A 6,957-nucleotide genomic window follows, 5' to 3' on the forward strand; every position below is an offset into this window, starting at 1 on the left:
CCCCCCCTGGCATTGTATGCCTAGATCCTGATGTTAAACATTTTTTTGTTTTATTTTTTGCACTCAAACAATTTCTCTTTCAAAACTTTCCACATTCCATCTGCAGTTTTTCCGCTGAACACCTCAGTCCAATTAGTTTTACATAGTGACTGTTTTGCTTCCATATAATCTGTAATTAACCATCTGTGCATTGGCTTAGATTTCAGTTTGTCAGAATTATCTAGCAACAAATTAACCTTTATAACCCCATGATCACTGCACATCAATGGTGATAAAACTTGACTTGAAGTAACAGTAATTTCTTTAGGAACACAAACAATGTCTAGTATGTTCCGTCCCCTGGTATGTTTCTTTACAATCTGAAGCAATTGTTGTTCTTGAATATACATTGTGAATACTATCCTTACTAATGTTGTTGAATCAATATTATTCCAGTCGGTTTCAGGTAAATTTAAGTCCCCAGCCAATAAATAGTATTCTTCCCTCTTCTGTTTCATGTAAGAAATGTATGAATTCCTCTAGGTCATCTGCACTTGAATTTTGTGGACTATACACTCCAACAATTGTTATATTTTCCAGGGTTGTCTTTACTGTCACAGTTATGCAACCTATAGTATTGGTGTTATCACTGAACATGTAATAGTCACAGGTCTCATAACTATCTTTAATCCCTATCATAACACCTTAACCTGATTTTTTTGTTAGAATGCCTGTTACAGTAAAAACATTTATATCCCGACAGAACTGATTTCCAGTCATTGTTCTTTAACCATGATTCATAAACAATAACAACATCAATCTTGTGGGAACACAGCAAATGTTACAATAAGAAAACTTTATTATTAATGCTCCTAGCATTAACCACCATCAGAGATGCATCGAATGTTGCCATAATTTTCAATCTGGCAAAAATCCTGCCTAGTGTTTGTCAAATATTGCAAAATATCTGCTGCAAAAATTCTCTTCCCTGATCTTGACAAATATACGCCATCCCGTCTGAACACATGTGCCCAAAACTAGGCTTGGATGCTCTACACAGTTCCAGTTTTTAAAACAGGACATTTTTTCCATGTAGGTATTTACCCAAAAAAACTCTTTTCATTCTCAGTGACCCGACTATCCCTTCTGTAGGTGATTTGTGAAAAATATTTCCTAACACCAGTACAAGCTATACTATCTAAGAGGGGTGCCAGTTCCCTACTAACAATCAGAGAGTCCTTGCGGATGAGATCATTTGTACCAACATGAATAAAAATAGAGCTGTACTTCCTTACATTAAGGTGTTCCAAGGCTTGTCTCATATCTTCTGTCTTTGCTCCTGGCAAGCACAACACTATTTGATGTTCATTATCTTCTCGGCAAATATAAGTATCATTTCCTCTAATAACTGAATCTCCAATTAAAAGAATATCTTTGCTGACCAGCTCTGAAGAATCTTCAACTTCTACTACAGTAATATCTGCCCTGTAAGTTGTTACGAAGGATAGATCATCATCACCATTAGTCTTATTAATCCCACTGTTTTCATTGTGTATTAAATTGTCATCCAGGTGGTATTGTAAAATCACAGCTTGAGCCATGTAGTCAACATGTCTCTCTCTTCTTTTTTCTTACAGTAATGTTCTTCAATCCTTCCATGTTCAGTTTTGATTTCCTCCTTTTCACCTGCCCCTTTTTTCTACCTTTTCCATTGGAAAGGTGATGCTTTTTTCTGTAGACTGAGGGTTTTCTGATAGACAGATATCTTCATTCCCTGTCACCAGTATGTTACATAACAAAGCAGAATCCTTTTTACTACATATTCTCTTTCCTTTACATTCATTGGTCAGTTTCTTTTTTCTTCCTTGTTATTTGTTGAGAACTTCTTCCTTTCTTTCTTTTTTGTTTCTTTCTAAACAATCCAGTTCTTGATTGCTGAATATTTACATCCAGAATTCCAAAGTTGTCAGGGGCATCATCTTGTTTCATAGCAGTTGAATGATCTTTGCAGACAATAGATGCATGATTTTCTAAATATATTCTATTTGTTCTACGCCTAACATTATTTACCTCACCAGTCCAGTCAATAATATATGTAACAACAGTTCTCCAAGCCGTGCCAATTGAACAAGTGCAGTCATCATCATTTAGTCTAGATTTACGCTAACAATGGTAAGCAAATCATCCAGCTTTTGACACAAGGAACATAGATCACCAGTGTTATCAGGTATTACCGTTAAATATGCATAGCATGTATTACACTATACAAGATATTTGTGCATTAGCAAAATCATTAATTGCATACTCATTTAAGGAATCCATATTCAGCTTCAAACGAATAAAATACTGTAAATGAAAAAAGTAATTAAAATCAGTAACCACAGAATTCAAAGAGAACTTAACTACTATGACAAAAATCACACAAGCAATTTACAACTAAATACTAAAGTACGAACAGTAAAGTTGTTCTGACTGTACAAGTTCTGCAAGCCAGACAAAAGCTGTAATTCCTTTACATCACGCACAGTAGCTTCTGCTCACTAACATTCACAGTTGCACTTCTTTTTAACAGTAAAGATCAATAAATCATAAACCAAGGTAGGATTGTTTAGATATGCTCTGGATTTTCCTTTCTATCAGTCAACAATGAAATTAAAGGTAAAACAAAATATGAATCAAAGTAAATCTTGTTAACAAGCTATCCCTTCTTACCTACAAACAGTGAAAAATAGTGAAGACAAATAAAACATAAATTCAAATAAAACTTCTCTTATCAGTCAACTCCACAGTAAACCACAAACCAAGGTAGGGTTGTTTAAATATGCTCTGGATTTTCCTCTCTGCAGTCTGTATGGATTTATAGCTGTCTAGGCCCCTTGGGATAGCTAGAGCTAGCCTCTCTAAAACCTATTCCTTTCTAACAACCAACAGTAAAATTAAAGGTAAAATAACAAAATATGAATCAGAGTAAATCTTGTTAAAAAGCTATCCCTTCCTACCTACAAACAGTAAAAACAGTGATAACAAATAAAATATAAATTCAAATAAAACTTCTCTTACCAGTCACCTTCACAGTAAACCACAAACCAAGGTAGGGTTGTTTAGCTATGCTCTGGATTTTCCTCTCTGAAGTCTGTGTGGATTTATAGCTGTCTAGGCCCCTTGGGATAGCGAGAACTTGCCTCTCTAAAACCTATTCCTTTCTAGCAAACAACAGTGAAATTAAAGGTAAAATAACAAAATATGACTCAGAGTAAATCTTGTTAAAAAGCTATCCCTTCCTACCTGCAAACAGTAAAAATAGTGATAACAAATAAAATATAAATTCAAATAAAACTTGTCTTACCAGTCAACTTCACAGTAAATCACAAATCAAGGTAGGATTGTATAGATAAGCCCTGGATTTATGTCAGGAAAGTAATCTTATCATTAACACTGGATGTAACAAAGTGTAATGGCTACAGTATACAAGACAAAAAGTAACTGAAATGTTGCCCTGTATACATGCTAGGAGAGCAGAGGCTGAGTGTGGGTCATACTGGTATGTATACAGGGCATCTGTGCCACACTGCAGGACATTGTTGGTCACTCTGGTGCCTACAGAGGGTGGCACACTGGCAGCATCATAGCACAGACAGTATGCTATGCTTAGCTTTTTTCTGCTAGTTGCATGCTTACTGATATCTGTATTCACAACAACAAAATATCCATTCCTACAGTAGACCATTTCATGGGACATTACACTATCCCCAGTGTCCAGATCCTGACAGCCCAAGCCATGCTGAACATTGTCCTCCAAGTGTACATTTAATAGCAGCTTCACTGGGCCAGTACTTTAAAGATTAGCCTGTAATATTTAAATCAAAAATTGCAGAGTAACAACACATTTTTCTTGCCTGTGCATTACTGCTGTTTGTTTTTTCTTTTATACAAGAAAATACAAATAACTAAATAGCAATGAATGTATGCGTAGAAGAAAAAAGTAAAGAAAACAAATTGCTTCACTAATAAATACTTTTATGTTTCAAATAACGAGTTAATGAGCTGTTTCCTGTGGTCCAGAGGTGCAAGGTTTGATGCCCTCGGCATCCATTACCTAGCTGTGTCACTGTGAGCAAGTCACTTAACCAGACACAGCTCCCAGGCTGAACATGAAGGTCCATGGACATCAGTTCTATACCCTGGAAAACAAATATAAGTAAACAGATAAATAAATAAAAACATGTAATTTGTTTACTTATTGAGTCATTGTCTAGGCCGACTAGATGCAAGAGCTGTGTCACTTTTTTATTACAGTTTAGTCTTTGTTTAATTTTGAATGTTCAGAATCATAAAGCATGTGATGAGTAACTGATCAAATCAAATTGTCATCAACAATATATAGCTCTGTTTTAACTCATTGATTTGACCTACTAAAGTACAGTGCTCTGTAAGTTATTTGAATATAAAGACTGCACTATGCCAATGCAAAAATATAAATTCCTAACATATACGTTGTTCTATATGCAACTGAAATTTGCTGCTAAGACTTGGTTAATAAGTACTCGTGCAATGAAGAAATAATCAATTATATTACTCAAGAAAAAAGGGATTTGTACCCGGGACATAAATGTGAAAGATAATGCAAGGTTATTGGATAGTAAATATGGCCAGGGAATGGAAAATTAAGAAGGAAACAGAGAGAATAATTATATCTGAAGAAGAATGGAGTGAAGTATTGAGAAGGTGCAATAAATTAAAAGCTGTATTTATGATATGTGATCAGTATTTGCAATGATTACATAGGTGCTTCAAAACTTTTATTTTTAGTTACAGAGATGTTGGAAAGAGGGGAAGTAAAAATGTTGGAGATGTGGAGAAAAAGAGGCAGGAAGTTTGTATTTGTTTTGGGAGCGCCAGACAGTTAAACATTTAAGGAATAGTTGTCTAGTGGATTGGGAAAGAGTTTTTGAGAAGGTAGCCCCAACTTGATGGAAGTTCATACTCTTGGGGTTACGTGAAGAGAAGAACTGGTGCAGAGAGCAAAAATAAAGTACTTTTACTGTATCTGGGAGGATAGGTAAGAAGTATTACAGCTAAAAGCTGGGAGGGTCATATAAGCTGGAGAGAAGAGATGGAAGCCCAATAACTGAGAAACTAAACATGTACAAAAAGCCCTTATTGATAAGAAAAAATAGGGAAAATGTAAAGCAGGAATGTGTGAAAATACTTAACAGGCACATCAGATGGAAACATTTATAATATCTACAAGTGAATTTTGTCAGGTTCTAGGGGTAGAGTGGGTGTCATAACTTATGCGTCATGTTTCATTAGTAGATATGCCTGGTCAGGAGATGAAGTTAAAAAATGGATAGATCTCTCTCCTTAAGATGGGTGGAGTTAGTGGAAAACAGAAATGTGAATTAATATTACAGTGCTGAAATGTAAGGGTTGCAATATGTATATAAAATGAAGAATGTTATGTTAAGCTTTGTTATATTTGTTATATAAAGTGTATTTCTACCAATATTATTATTGTACAAAAAGGATTAACATAAAAATAAAATGTTTTGGTAAGTCTGAGCAATGATGGTATGGTATGTTTTGAAATGTTCAATAAAGTGTATAAAAAAACATAAGCTGTACTGTGGGGTGACATCCTTTTTGTTGGCTTTATCGCCACGCTCCACCAATCATGTAATTTTTTTTCAGGAAGTTCTTCCATTCAGGAAAAAAATGTGCACTCATGATGACACATGATGAACTCACACATTAATAAGATAAGTACACACATTCCCCATACTCACTACATTGCTCCTTTTCACCAGAGTATGCAACCTTCAAATCAAGCAAGACACTGAAGATTTTGCAGCCCACTAACTCTGACAATGGTAGAGCCTGTCTCTTCAATAGCCACTTCATCCAGGTTGCCACCTCTCCTTCCCACCTTAACTGTTCATTTAACTTTTCCAGTGCCGTCTTATCTCTCCAAATTGAAGCCCAAAAGACTACTTCCTGATAATCTACACCACGAATATGTCAAACATGCTGTGAACACAAAAGCTTATACAAATTCCATTATCATTAATAGAGCTATACCAAGATCTCATGTTCTTCAATGCTGGAAACAGTAGGAAACCAGTACAAAAGTTCAGTTGGAGTTGCACAGCAAGGGAAGGAATGGGAAACTGTGGCAACTCTGACATAGTCAATGCTGTGGAGTGATAGGCCAGTGAGTTCCCATATGAAAGAGCAACAGATGACGCAGGATGCAGCTGAAGAGAATATATATCGTGAAGATGTCCTGGAAATTTCTGTAGAATGCCAGCAAGAAACAGAGAGCAAGAGATAGACAGACAAATTAAGATTGATGAAAGAAATAGATTACAGAAAGTCAATAAGACACAAAATGTTAGAAGTCTGATAATACAAATGAACACTGTAATCAAGACTATTGAGAGAAATTCATGTGATAGACCTAAATAAGATATACTACTGTGCAGCTAAAGTAATAAAAGATAACGTCTTTAAACAAGAACACAGTGTATTAAGGGAAGGAAAGGTAAGAAATCAAATGCCATCATGGAAGTATCAAATAGAGAAAACTATAAAGCAATTAAGACAAGAAGTGTCACTGCAAAAAGAGTATGGAAGAGAGAACAGATCAACAAAAATACTTAGAAAGATAGACGTGATAAAAGTAATGTGCAGTATCTGAACAGACCCAGATGTATCACACATTCCTGCAAATAATAAACTAAAGATTTCAGGGCAGGCAGAAGAACTTAGGAGATATACAGATAAATATAAAGGAAAAGTATAAAATAATCAATTCATTGATGGCCAAAAAAGTTCTATATATTAATGGGAAATAAAGCAAAAGTAATATAAATGCCACCAAAAAAGAAGAACTAGACACATTTTGGAGATATATCTATGAAGACCCTGTGAAACATAACAAAGATGCTGAATGGATATAATAAATAACGGAAACAATAA

The sequence above is a fragment of the Protopterus annectens genome, chromosome 10.part0, assembly GCF_019279795.1.
Source record: "Protopterus annectens isolate FY-2018-M chromosome 10.part0, PAN1.0, whole genome shotgun sequence".
NCBI lineage: Eukaryota > Metazoa > Chordata > Ceratodontiformes > Protopteridae > Protopterus > Protopterus annectens.